At 42.0% G+C, this 12,761-nt stretch overlaps 1 protein-coding gene across 2 annotated transcripts in view; it reads right to left on the reverse strand.

The window, feature by feature from the left end:
* The window catches only part of PAG1 (phosphoprotein membrane anchor with glycosphingolipid microdomains 1), a 145,609-nt gene that overhangs the window by 58,053 nt on the left and 74,795 nt on the right, over nt 1–12,761 (reverse strand). For both annotated transcript variants that reach the window (XM_003999919.6, XM_045050151.1), the window contains exon 2: nt 3,540–3,628. The gene's annotated coding sequence lies outside the window, so the exon portion shown is untranslated. The remainder of the gene's footprint in view (nt 1–3,539; nt 3,629–12,761) is intronic.

A 12,761-nucleotide genomic window follows, 5' to 3' on the forward strand; every position in this document is an offset into this window, starting at 1 on the left:
TGCACTTCCATGGGGATGGCATGTGTGTTTACAGATCCCCAAGGGACATGGCTTCAAAGCAAGCTCTGTCGTTGGTACATGTACAGGAGGTACCTGTGATTGGGTGCATGGAGCCCTAACACACTCGGGCACAGACAGCCCCAGTGCACATGCCATCTTCCCTTACCACCTGCGGAACCATGGATAAGTCACCCACACTCTGTGCGCTTCAGTTCCCTCTTCAGTAAAACGGGAATAGTATTAATGGTAGCAGGAGTGGGAGAGTCAAGTGGATTAAATGAATTAGGATCTGCAAAGTGCTTAGACCACTGCCTGTCTCACAGTAAGAGCAGTTTAAGTGTTTGTTAAATAAAATAGTTAAGCATTTACTCCAATTTCCCTCTATTGGTATAGGTTTCCTTTTGCAACAGACAAAGATGAGCTGTAACTGGTGAAACAAGACCCTTGCAACTCCTCGTTTTAAGACAGGGATAGTCCTTGTCTCCTAGTTACAAGCCTATGAATGAAGCCAGACCAGGCGATTCTGCCTCTAGAGGTGCACACACTGACTTAGCTGCCTGGGAGCTCTCACTGCTTTCCGGCAGGCCGTGGCCGCATGCTCTGGAGAGCCAGTTGTCACTGGTGCATGCTAATGATCAGGCCTCCAGTGCAGCGGTTACCGGGGATTCCAGCAGAATAGGAACAAGAAGGCAGGATGGGAGCCGGGGCCACCAAGGCACAGAAGCGCTAGCAATTCCTGCAAACTGTCTTCTGAGGCCCGCGGGTCGTCTGCCCCAGGCAGCGTCTCCAAAGAGCCGTTGCGGGGACAGGAGGGACTGGCTGCACCTTGGCCTTACCTCCCTGGGTAGCCCTTCACTGGGTTGTTAAAAATAATAAAATAAAAACGACTTTAAGAACGGACAATATAAATGTACCCATATACTGAAGCAATAAACAGAAACAGTCCTGGTTAATTTTTCTTGGTTCCTTTGGTATTTACTTGAAAATATCATCATATAAATATATTTTATATATTTTTAAAAGGTTATACAAACACATCTTTGAAAAGATTGCCAAACACACTTTAGAAGACTGAGAAATTTAAAAATTAAGCAGATAATGTACCTGAATGATGTCATAAGTAGCAGAGTAAAAGATCTGCTTTCGGTATTTAAGGCTGACCCTTATATAGGTTACATAAAAAGCCGAGAAGGGTTTGCAATAATCTAATGACTGAGTGTATTGTGACATTATCACAACTATAATTTTAGAAATGTCATAATTTACGTGATATAGTCCTTATAAAAACATGCAGAGAGTTCTTACAAATATAAGCCAAGACTGGGGAATATGATAAATCTCTCTTGCAGCATAAGGACGAAAGGCCCTTGAACTTGGCTGGGAATGGCCCCAGCACACCTGCTCTTGGAGCTCTCCTGGTCTGGCTCATGTGCTCTGTCTGAGAACATAGGAGCCTGCAGCCTGACAACATCTTTTTCTGCTCTAGTAAGAAACACACAAGCACACATATGAAGTCCCTGGACACCAGGGGCTGTTGGGGACCATCGCACCACACAGTTCCTGTGCTGGCGGGGGGAGGGGGCAAGTGGGGTGAACATAGAACCTTAAGAAGAAGAAACACTGGGCCTCAGTCTTGCTTTGCTTTCTGCCGTTTCAGTTTCCAAGGCAGGGTTTGCACACTGCTTTGCACTTTCACTTCTACAGTTGTTAACTTTAAAGTTCTGAACATTTGGGGCATGACGCCCTCTCACAGAGTCCCTAGCAGTGTACTCCTTACCTCAAAGCGTATCTTCTAATGGGTCTTTTTTCTCTTACCTTAGGCAGCCCACACCTGCTTCTGTGAAATCATCAGATGATGCACATAGGTTATTTTTCATTTACACTGACATGAATACAAATGCACAGGGAGCAATCTCAAAGCAGGTCTGGTGTGTTCATAAACTTTCATGATTGCAATTCTCGTTACTACAGTATTTTAGATAGGCACACTGCTATCTTGAGCCTTTTTAATGTAATACATGCATAATGTAAGGTAAGGAAAACTATCACTTAAAGGAAACTATTTCCCCAAATTGTGACTTGCATCTACAATGAGAAACTACTGAACTATATTATATTATATTATATTATATTATATTATATTATATTATATTATATTATATTATATATATATATTTTTTTACAAAACCTCTAAGCTAATCTGTTGCTCAAGATTTTGAGATTCTCCACTGCTCTGCTATTTTCCCATTCTGTATGCACAGCACAGATTCCTGCCAAGCCTATTACAGTGAACAAACAATGTCTTCTCTGTCAGAACAGACAATGAATAGTATCAAAAAATTCTCCTCTAATGTACAGCCTCCATTTCCCCCACTCAGCCCCTTCAGAAAAGAACCACCAGGATGAGGACTGATGAGGAAAACATTACTCGCTCCTTGCCGTCTGAAATTGCATTCTCACAAGCTAAGGACTAAGTAACGTCAGCCATTTATTAACTGCTAAACAGAGAAAGCTGACAAGTTTATTTTCTTTTAAATTGGATCGTATATTTTTGCATGTCTGTGGGTTGTGTACATGGGTATCTTTATCAGGAAGGAAGGAGGTGTTTTATCAGATGTAATTTCAGGGCTTAGCAAAAACAGCTTTTGGCTAAAGACTGAGCAGCAACAGGGGAACTTCATAGAAATGACACAGCGATTTGTGTTAAAATATTGGCAGCCAATTCATGAATGCTAAAGCTGACGGTGAATTCAGCTGCTTCTGTTAAGCCTTTATTCCCGCTAAGCTCATGATTCATAAAGAAAGCGCCTGGAGTTACTCCTCTGAAATGTACAGTATGATGCTGACAGACTCCTTTTGGGGGTCTCTCTCTCTTCTTCTCTCTCTCTCTCTCTCTCTCCCTTTCTCTCATTTTCATTTTCTCTCTCATACGCGTGCCCCTCCCCCTCCCAAAAGAGGTATTAAAGATATGATTTTCCCAACCAAGAACTTCATGAAGTATTTGTCACCAACCAACCACAGGCTCACTTAGTAGGTAAAAGGAGAGCATGGATTTTCTTTAAAATCCTCCACACATTTGTAAGTCTTCGTTGGTGTAAAATATTATGATTCCGCTCCCTTTCCCTTTGTGACACGGGCACAGCATAAATGGTCTGGTAACCTCTAAGAAGAAGGATGCCACACGTTCCCCATAAAGGACAAAATGCTACTGTAATAACCAAACTACACCGCCTGTCGCTTTCATGAACACCAGAGAGAGATTAACACGAAGCAAAAAGTACAGCTTCCCCTTTCCTCCCTTCCTTCCCCCCACATTTGGAGCACAACTCCATGAGCTCCCGGTTCGGCCGCCATTCTCCCGGGAGCACAGTTAGGAGACACTGCAGGGTGTCCCCACGGTCCTGCTTTCTTCTCTCCCTCCCTCTCGCCATGGCACTCTGAGTCTGTGTTAGGCTAAACAATCTGGCCTTTGTGCAGGACCCCCGCAATCTGCAAATCCTAATGACGGGCCCCCTTCTTGTTACAATGGGAATGTTTACCTTGGAGAAATGTTTGTCCAATAAGTAGCCAATATTCTGGCAATGTACTGCCTCGGAAATGTGCTGAGAGGCCTCTCTTCCTCCCCGACCTATAACCAAAGAGAAAGAAAGTTAGGGGGAAAAGGCAGATAGACATAGACTTTGAAAGACACCTGTCCAGTTTGTTGTACAAATGCTCGCAAATTTACGCCAAATGCTGAGTTTTTTCATTCCTTCCTGAGCCAAGCTAGCTGCGAGGTCGAGGAAAAAGTACAAACAGCAGTAAGTAAATAAAAAATGTTTTCTAATACTCAATGGTGAATCAAACACACATCAACTTATTGGTTCTTTCCATATTTCCCCTAATATTGTGATAAATAAATCTATGTGTTATTGTGGTTAATATTAAAATTCAGTTCCTGAATTTGGGATAAAAAGTGATTTATTTGAAGAGTATTTTTTTTTTTTTAGCATTTATTTATTTCTGAGACAGAGAGAGACAGAGCATGAATGAAGGAGGGTCAGAGAGAGAGGGAGACACAGAATCCGAAACAGGCTCCAGTTTCTGAGTGGTCAGCACAGAGCCCGACGCGGGGCTCGAACTCACGAACCGCGAGATCATGACCTGAGCCGAAGTCGGAGGCCTAACCGACTGAGCCACCCAGGCGCCCCGAAGAGTATGTTTTTAAATAAAATAAGCCACGATTTAATTATGAGAATGTCATATTAAAAGGAGCATTATGGGGGCGCCTGGCTGGCTCAGTCGAGAGTCCGACTTCAACTCAGGTCGCGATCTCACAGTTCATGAGTTCGAGCCCTGTGTCAGGCTCTGTGCTGACAGCTCGGAGCCTGGAGCCTGCTTTGGATTCTGTCTCCCTCTCTCTCTGCCTCTTCCCCTGTTCATGCTCACTCGCTCTCTCTCTCTCTCTCTCTCTCTCTCTCTCTCTCTCAAAAATAAATAAAATAAACATTAAAAAAATTTAAAAGGAGCATGATGGGTACAGTGTGAACTGTGTGGCCTGAATGACACACAGATCTCCTAATCCCAAATTGCTCCTTCGCCCATTCCACTGTGGGCATAAGGGAGCTGTGCACAAACAGAGGGATGACAGGCAGGGATGCTTTCCCTCCATTTCCCTCCTGATTCATGAGCACCCTTCATCCCATCCCACCCGTGGCTTTGCTCTAGTTTCGTGCCCAGCGTTTCCTCCATCTCCCTTTCCTCTCCAGATCTCTTCCCATCCCCTAACAAATATCCCCCGAACCGAACCTCTGTTTGATGGAAGACACCACAGTAAGTGCAGTGGGGGAGGGGGGGGGGAGGGAGCGGGGAGGGGGGGAGGCATGGAATGAATGAATGACCTCACACCCTAAGGGAGATATCCTAGCTGTTAACTAAGATTCAGAGCTTCTCAATGGTTTTAACAGAGATTCAATTCCTGATTTATAATATAAAAAGCTGAGTAGAACATGAGCCTTCCAGATCTGCATGTAGTGATGTTCTATTATGAGGACCACATATGATCATCTTAAACTGTATGTTGCTTTCTCCCATAGCAGAGTCAGCAGATTATTTATATTATCTCAAGGTACATCTATTGTTTGCCTGACAGTTACTAAGTGAGAAGTGGCTGCCTTTTGTTTGCTGCTGCATTCAGCTATTATTATTTTCTTTTTTTTAGTAAGTCTAAAAAGACCAGAATAGGACACACAATCATGGGCTGTCTTCTTCCAACTCGACTCCAGGTCTTTCCACTGTCAATCACGCAAACTTAAGAGAGGTCTGGGCGGTTTCACTGGGTGAGGGCTTGACAGACAAGAGCCTTTCCCAAACCACCTTTCACTCTTTCATTAGATTTTCAAACAAACCTCCTCCTGAAACCCTGCCATGCAGATATCTCTGGATGCGGATTCCAACTGTAAACACCTCCACTTCCGCATGTCATCATGGTTGGTCCCAGAGAACTCTCTGGGATTTGTTAAAAATAGAATCAAGATTTGATTATCTAAATCAAATTGCTGCAGCAAAATAAATAAATAAAATGAGAAGAATATTCTTCTTAAAATGCCAAATCTTATTAATATGTATTAGAAATAATATTTTTGCATATGCTTTCTCTATTACTAGATGGGAGTAAAGAGTCTAATTTGAAAATTGAGCACACAACTTGACAGTTATTTTAATAGCCTAAAAGTGGTGCATAATTTTGCACTTTCAGAATATGCATCTTGTGACTCAAAAATATTTCAAAGAAGCAAGGTAATCAGGACACGGTGGCACTGGAATAGGACAGACATACAGTTCAGTAGAAGAGAATTTACCATCCAGAAATAAACCCATATATCTATGGCCAATTAATGTTTGACCAGGGTGCCAAAATTGTTCAAATGGGGAAAAATACTCTTTTCAACAAAAATATCTGGGACAACTGGATAGCCATGTGCAAAACACCAAAGGTGCACCCTCAACTCGGAGCATATGAAAGTTAACTCAGAATGAATCAAATCTACATTTAAAAGCTAAAACAACAAAACTCTTACAAGAAGCATAGGGATAAATATCTTCATGAGCTAAGATTTGGCAGTGGAGTTCTATATATGACATAAAAAGCAAAAGCAACAAAAAATAGGTACATTATCAAAATTAAACACATTCATGCTTTAAAGGACACTATTAAGAAAGTGAGCTGGGAGGGGCACCTGGGTGGCTCAGTTGGTTAAGCGTCCGACTTTGGCTTATGTCATGATCTTGCAGTCTGTGGGTTTGAGCCCTGCGTCAGGCTCTGTGCTGACAGCTCAGAGCCTGGAGCCTGCTTCGGATTCTGTGTCTCCCTCTCTCTCTCCTCCCGTCCCCCTCTGTCTCCCTCTCTCAAAAATAAATAAACATTAAAAAAAATTAAAAACAAAGTGAAAGCAACCCCCTAAATGGGAAAAAATATGAGAAGATCATATCTGATAAAGGACTTCTGTCTAGAATATATAAAGGGGTGTCTGGGTGGCTCAGCCGGTTGTGCGTCTGACTTTGGCTCAGGTCATGATCTCGTGGTTTGTGAGTTCGAGCTCCGCGTTGGGCTCTGTGCTGATAGCTTGGAGCCTGGAGCCTGTTTCAGATTCTGTGCCTCCCTCTCTCTCTGCCCCTCCCTGGCTTGTGCTCTGTCTCTCTCTGTCTCTCAAAAGAATCTCTCAAAAATGAGAGATTCTCTCAAAAATGAGATTTCTCTCAAAAATGAATAAATGTAAAAAACATTTTTTTAGAATATATAAAGAACTTTTATAACTCAATAATAAAAAGACAACCCAACCAAAAATAGGCAAAAGATATGAACAGACATTTCTCTGAAAATACATACAATGGCCAATGAGCACATGAAAAGATGCTCAGCATTATTAGTTATCAAGGAAATTGAAACAAAAACCACAATGAGATGAGACAGCGCTTCATCTCCAGTAGAATGGTGTTAATCAAAAAGTCTACATGGTAACAAGTGTTGGTGAGGATGTGGAGAAATCAGAATCCTCCGTACTGTGCTGATGGGAATGTAAAATGGTACAGCCACTTAAAACACAGCCTGGTTGTTCTTCCAAAAGTTAAACATAGGAGTTACCATGCGATCCAGTAATTCCACTCCTAGGAATATCCCAAGAGAAATGAAAACATATGTTCACACAAAAACTTGTATACGGATGTTCACAGTAGCAGCATGCATAATAGCCCCAAAGTGGAAATAATACAAATAGCCATCAACTGGTAAATAAACAAAGTAAATGGGTGTACCCATATAAAAGAATATTATGTGCCCAAAAAAAGTGGAATGAAGCACCGACATGTTACAATATGGATGAATCTTGAAAACACGGTAAGTGGAAAAAGCTAGTCACACAAAAAGCCCAATATTACATGACTCCGTTTACATGAAATGTCCAAAATGGTCAAATATATAGATAGAAAGTAGATTAGTGGTTGCTTAGGGCTGCAGGAGATGGGGATGATAGCTAAGGGGTGCAGAGTTTCTTTGTGAGGTACTGAAAACGATCTAAAATCGTGTGGTGGTTGTGCAGCTCTGTGAATGTACTGAACACCATTAAATTGTACACTCTAAATGGGTGAATTGTGCGGTGTGTGAATCATATCTCAATAAGGCTGCTACCAAAAATAAACTCCAAGAAATGTGAACATTAAAACATCAGTCACTTTCCAGGTCAATTTGAAAGAAATATGGCAAACCCAAGTGTAAATCTAGCTGGAATCCATAGGTTACCGCATGAAGCAGGATCACTGGGGTCCACTGCCAACTATCATATTCCGAGACAACCTGAGCATAATTCTGTGTGGATCAAGTGTCCCTTTTAGATTCTCTTTTGTGTTCATGACTATCTGGAAGTGTGCACAGCAGTTAGTCACTGCACACGATGACAGATCCAATCAAATAGAAATCATATGCTTTCCATGTTGATTTCTTTTTCCACTGAATGGAGTTTTAGCACTTCTGAAATGAGGGATCTACTCAAACATGACCACCTGCCACTGCATATACTATGTCAGTGGAATGCCTAACTCAGCAATGTTTCTTCTATACCTATTGCACTGACAGAAGTTTTCATTAGGGCTGTTAGCAGGTTCTTAACATGGATGATGACATTCATAAGGCGGCTCAAACAAGTGAACTCTGATAATTCATGATGCATTTTGTCTGCTAACCTGAAGCTTGTTCTAGCTAAAGTCACTCAGAAAAACTGACACAGAGTTCAATTTCTGGGCCACTGGGACCCTGCGGGTTGGGATATGCACCTGACAGATGGCTTGGCCCAACCCACAGCTGAGTTGAGGCATTGCTGAGAAGAGGTACAGGAAGAGGAATGTTCTTGTTGTTTTGTTTTTTGTTTTTGTTTGTTGAAGTTACGCCCTTACAGTCCCTTCTAGGGAAAGAGTGATGACGCTGATAGCATATTCCCCTGCTATCTGGGTAAATACAGGGACTTGGTAGCAGTGACTTGAGCAACCCAATTCCAAATTCACATCTGATTTTTAAAAACTATACTTAGAGACAGGTAATCCACTCACTGTGGGACTAGAATCATGAAGCTCAATTAGGGATTTTTAAATTTAAAAGAAATTTAAAGATGATCTACAAATCAACCCCACTTGATACTTGGACCCTTTTTACAATGTCTGTGACATTGTAGGTTATAAATACAATATCGAAAGGACTTGGTCAAACATAACAGTTACACGTACTAAGCACAGAATGAATCACAGTGCCTAACATATAATAACTACTCTTTTAGTTGTGGTAGGGTCCCCTCCCTAAGGAAAGAAAAAAAACAAAACACAAATCTCAAGGCAACCTGGCCATACGCATACGTGACAACATCCCTTGTACACGACCTTGTAACATGAGACCACTTAATCAGACTACATGTTTGTGTGTTACCATATATGGGAGACAAAGAAGCAGAAAACATATAGAAAGAAAAAAAAAAACCTATGCCATGTGGCGTTCAGGGCTCAGTTCTTCGGGTACGAACCCAACTGAGCGGTGCCAGTACCAATAAAGTTGCTTTTTGGAAAGAAAAGTCTCAATGTCACCACTCTCTGTGTGAGAATCCTGGTACAGAGCGAATTAATTTAAAAAATTCAGAGTAGATTTGAGGATATTGCTATAATAAAGCTGCTCTCTCTCGCAGTCCCTGTGGACAAGGAAAGGAAGGAGTGGGATTGGGGGTCACTCATGATTGGCGTGTGACCGCAGCAACCTATCACACATACAAACGCCACCCAAGTAAACACCATTTTTATCCACGTTGCAATGGAAACAAACTAATAAACAAAACTTAGATCTGCTAATTGAACCTATGCCAGAATTCCTTCCCTAATGAAGGGTCCCCAGAAGGCATTCATTTCTGTCTCTGGGAAATGCTGTTAGATTTGGGCTGGGGTAAGGAAGGTTCTTTTTCACCCAGCGACTTAGTAGCCTCAACCTAGTTGGATTCCTGGTTCTAACTTCTAGGGCCATACAGACCAAGTCCAATAATTTCCCTACATGGCAACCTTTCAATGCTCAAAGACACATATTTAAAGAAGTTCCTCTTCTCCTGCCCTTGGGCCTCCCTTTCTCCATTGTAGAGAATATAGTTCTGAGTACCAGCTACCCTAACTCAAAAGAGCACACAGGCTGTAAGAAGAAGGGAGCTAGGCCCTGGCCAGGCCTGCTCACAAGAACAGAGCAGGCTGAGAGCTTATTCCAGCTGTAAAGCCCAACTCAGGAGAGTGGCCAAGCACAATGTCCAATGGACAAGGTAACCTTGATCTCATTTAGGAAACAGTCCTTATGTGGGTTTTGGTAATAGTGCTAGGGGGATGCTTGGGGACCAGATATCATAAGGAGACAAAGCTGTCAACAGGGAGCAACAGGCTGGTGAACCCAGAACAGTGCCATTATCACCCTGGGGTCTAGTCACACCTGCAGAATCTGGCCACTGGGCACTGATTCAGGGCGAGAGCCACAATTCTTGAGAAGACCTCTTGGCAACATGAAGACAGACCATGGTACCCAACATAGACCGTCAGTCCCACACATTTAGATACATAGGAAGAGAAAGAGCTGAAACTTGCAAGGTCAAGGAGTGAGTATCATGGGAATCTGGAAGTCATTCCTGAGACACCAGATCCTACACCTGGGTGGCAATACAGGCCACTTGGAACACAACAGTGGTCATCTCAGCGGTCAGCACTGGGGCAACATGATTGTCAGCATGGGAGCTTAAAATTCAACAAACAATTTAGCTAGTATGGAGCAAAACTGTATTGTGGGCATGGCATGGAAAAAACATGACTAGAGATGTGTTGCACTGCCCTGGGGGCTAGGTTTCAACATCTTTAGTACTTCCTGTTTCAGTGAGAACAAGCTCAGACTCGGGGAGGGCAAGATGATGCATGCAAGAGGAACAAGGAGAAGAAACAGGGGAGGCAGGAGGAGATATGCTGGGGGCCAACACTTTCATTTTTGAGTTGTTCTCTTCCAAGTGACCAACCTCAAAGGCAGTCTCTAAAAGAAGTAGCACTTTGTCACTGAAGAGTACAATAGGCTTATTCGTGTCAGTGCAGACACTATACTCTTATTTAGGAAAACCTGTGATCACAGGAGCTTTTGCACCAGCTACACTGTACTATTGGGATATATGAATCTTATACTTGACTTAAACAAAATCTAAATTTCTTTCATATATGAGGATTCTAAGCCATACCTCTCCTACTGTCCTTCTGCAATTTCATTGGTGGTGGTGGTGGTGGTGGTGGTGGTGAGGTGCTTACATCATCCGTGTGCCCTTCCTGCCTCTTAGATCTGGATCACTGAGGTAAAGGTCAAGATGTCCTCGAATTCGGTTTCTCTACTTTGTTATTACATTAGCTATCTCTCCCAACTTTGGGCCAAGCATTGGTACAGTTTCACCCAAGTGAGGCTGAATGTTGACTAGGACAGGATTTGATTCAAATACCAGAAACCTTTCTCTAAGGAGAGAGCAATTTATTAATCAGTTCCCTCTGGATATACATACCAAACCAGTTATTAATCTAGCTAATTATACATACCCCTATTTGTCCAAATGATAAATGTTAGCAATTTGATATACTTTGGGTGCAGAAAACCACAAATATATCTATAAATTAATGCATATTTCTTATTCCATTTGAATTTTTTTTTAATTTTTAAATGTTTTATTTTATTTTTGAGAGACAGAGAGAGACAGCATGAGTGCGGGAGGAGCAGAGAGAGAGAGACACACACACACACACACACACACACACACTGAATCTGAAGCAGGCTCCAGGCTCTGAGCTGTCAGCACAGAGCCCGATGCAGGGCTCGAACCCACAAACTGTGGAATCATGACCTGAACCCAGTCTAACCGACTGAGCCACCCAGGTGCCCCAATCCATCTGAATTCTATGATAAATTAGTAAATCATCAATAAAATAGAGATCAGTCTCAAAGCACAGACACTCGCTTCCATGAAAATGTCAATATCCAGTCCTTCACAATAATCATGCAAGAAAATAGTACCGAATATGCTCAATGGTTAGAGCGATTAAAAGGGTAGCTAAAGCCAACGTATATGGGTTACGATGTCCTGAACAATACTGGAAAACCATAATTTACCATGGAGGCTTCTTCCTCTCTCATCCCAGGATTCTCGATTCCCTCCCTGCACTTCTCCCCTTGCTAAGCTCCCTTGCGTTTTCCAGCCATTTTTTTCTTGCCGGCTCTCCCAGCTGTGTCTCCGGTCTCTTCCACCCCCCAGCTGCTTTAGCTTGCACTTCCAGCTTTCCCGGGATTTTCTGTGTGAACAGTTCTGGTTTTCACGCCATCTGATGTCTCCTGCCTCATTTCTCACACGTTCTAACAGCTGAAATCCCTCATGTATGCGAAGCAACAGGCCATTAAGAAAAGAGTGTTTTCAGGGAGTTAATTTTCTTTACTGAGAACAGAAAAATGGGAGAGGCAAGGAAGGAAAGTTCAGAGGTGCCAAAGAGAGGCTACTATGAAGATACGATGAAAGCAAAAAAAGAAAAAAAAATCAAAAAATTCTTAGGCCTCAGAAAGATGTACGTATGCCACTGGGATAATAATTCCTTCCGAAAATCCTCTTAAATGGTGTGGTTTAATAAAAATAACCCTCTTTCCAAGGAGGACATATTTTTCTTGAATTCTGGGGAACTGATGATAAAAATCCTTAAACACGTATCCTCATACTATCTACAATATACAGAACCCAGGTAAGCACACATACAGTTATAATACACACGCCGAGTTATTAACAAATGACATTGTATTAGCAAAAACCTTCTTTTCATAAGAACATTACCTGGAAAGAGGTCTAAAATGACACTATTTCCCATAAGCCTTATCTGTAAGCATGCATCCTAAGCCAGGCTTGGATTTGAATTCCTTGCAGTTTCAATATTAACAGAGAAAAAAACAAAATGACCAAAGTGCTCAGCAGGAAAAAAAAAATTCTTTCTTCCTGGCAAAAAATCGAATAGTTTACAATATGCAAATTTAATGTATTTAAAGAAAGGTGCATGCTTCTCAGACATCTGAACATAAAGCAAGGTAGCACAAACACTAACAATAAAAAGATTAGCTTTGGGAACTTAAATGCTGCTCTGGTGAGCAGAAAATACATAAATTGACTCCTCTACTTACTAGTTAGTGAATTGGTAGTAAAATAAAGACATCCTCC

This window comes from Felis catus, chromosome F2 (genome assembly GCF_018350175.1).
Source record: "Felis catus isolate Fca126 chromosome F2, F.catus_Fca126_mat1.0, whole genome shotgun sequence".
Classification (NCBI taxonomy): domain Eukaryota; kingdom Metazoa; phylum Chordata; class Mammalia; order Carnivora; family Felidae; genus Felis; species Felis catus.